The sequence below is a fragment of the Cryptotermes secundus genome, unplaced genomic scaffold (assembly GCF_002891405.2).
Source record: "Cryptotermes secundus unplaced genomic scaffold, Csec_1.0 scaffold7100, whole genome shotgun sequence".
Classification (NCBI taxonomy): domain Eukaryota; kingdom Metazoa; phylum Arthropoda; class Insecta; order Blattodea; family Kalotermitidae; genus Cryptotermes; species Cryptotermes secundus.
The window spans coordinates 1-1,738 of NW_019720898.1; the positions used below are offsets into that span (position 1 = coordinate 1).

General features: G+C 39.5%; 1 long non-coding RNA gene across 1 annotated transcript; it reads left to right on the forward strand.

Moving 5' to 3' along the window:
• The first annotated feature begins 603 nt into the window (after window positions 1–603).
• LOC111873751 lies at window positions 604–1,525 on the forward strand. The gene is made up of 2 exons (XR_002844428.2): window positions 604–1,084; window positions 1,326–1,525. It is a non-coding gene; the product is annotated as an uncharacterized LOC111873751 (long non-coding RNA).
• Window positions 1,526–1,738: the final 213 nt, after the last annotated feature.

Here is a 1,738-nt window from a genome sequence, read left to right on the forward strand (position 1 = left end):
GTTACCACTCCAATAGTGCATATTCTGCTTGTTGACATATCCGGACACTAAAGAAAACAAGTGCGTCAGGGGGTAAAGTTTCCAGTAATGTTTCGCAAGCCGTTATTTGGTTCTGGAAATCATGTGACAATTCTTGCACAACTACCATCTTATAAGGATGGGAATGAAGATGTTCGTGAAGAATTAGGCACATTGAATGATTGGATATGTCTAGGGCGACTGCATGTTTGTGAGCGGAGTGTCTTGGAGATCTCAAAATCGACTGTCGAACTGCCTCCACATTTTCTGGTGTCATAATGGTCCATTGTCATCCTGATGATTTTTTCACCACACACCCAGTTGTCCTAAAGTTCTCTACCCACAAAACAATCGATTTCCGGTTGGCAACCAGACCTCTGGGCTTAATTCCAAAGTGAGTACGGAACGCACGCTGCACTGCCACGAAGGAATGGTTGTTCAAAAAATAGGCTTCAACAGCAAACACACACTGCTCACTCGTCCACCTCATGTTTCCTACTAAGGGGCATTAGACAGAAACTTCCGCGACTGCTGTGTTCGCTGAGCCTATCTCCACTTTTCTGCGACCTCCCCTCCCTTCACAATATGTCTTCACAAAAAAGAAGTTTCTGCGCCCCACCTTGTATAAAAATATCTGAAGGCAAGCCACTTCTTTCTTGCTAGGATGCAAACTAATTGTCTTCTTTGTCATGTTACTTCATAGGCTAATGAAATATTTCATTATATTAATTAAATAAATGCTTTTAAGAGACTTATGACCAGAAAGTAGTCATGTAATCTTTAGATTCATGAGTTTCAGGACCAGCTGCATTGTCTATGCAGACATGAAGTGGTAGATGCTATTGTACAAGGTACTTGGCAAAATTGTTTGTAATCAAATGCTGTTTGATTATTACAGAATGGCTCCATCTGGGATGGCTTGGCACTCTGGAAGAGCAACTTGGATAAGCTATTTGAAGGTGTTGACGAGTGCTACATTTGTTTCTCTGTTCTGCATGGCTCAAACTTCCAGATCCCTCGGCAGTGTTGCTCTACATGTAAAAAGAAGTTTCACTCCACTTGCTTAGTGAGTAGAAAGTATATACATAAGTACAAGCTCCCTCTGTCAAAAATACCTCATTCCCAGTTGAGGTCACCATTTCCTTCTGTGAACTCTTCTGTTGTCAAATAATTTTCATTCCAAACCAGTCTCTGTGCTGTTCAAGTTGTCTTCCTCCTTTTGTTTTTAATTTGCAGAAAGGCTGTGGTATGAGAGAAGAAGGTTGCAAGTAAAATGCATGTATAATAACCTTTATTTTTCTTTTCAGTACAAGTGGTTCAATACAAGCAACAAAGCAACCTGCCCCATCTGCCGCAACCTGTTCTAACTTGGTGAATATTTAGAATTGTGATTAATGTTATTTAAATTGAATATTATGTAATAACTCTGTTGGACTTTTAACTGAATTGTATGGAATAAAAACCGTCTATTATAGGTTAGTAGTTGGAAGACATTTGTACAAAGGAAGGAACAATGGAAGAAATTGTTGAGCTATCCAAGACCCATTTTGGGTTGTAGAGCAGTTACTGAAGAAGATTATGGATTAGTGTACCCATTACATTACTGTATAGGGCAACATAGTGTTACAAACATATGANGCTGTGCTGTTCAAGTTGTCATCCTTTTGTTTTTAATTTGCAGAAGGGCTGTGGTATGAGAGAAGATGGTTGCAAGTAAAAT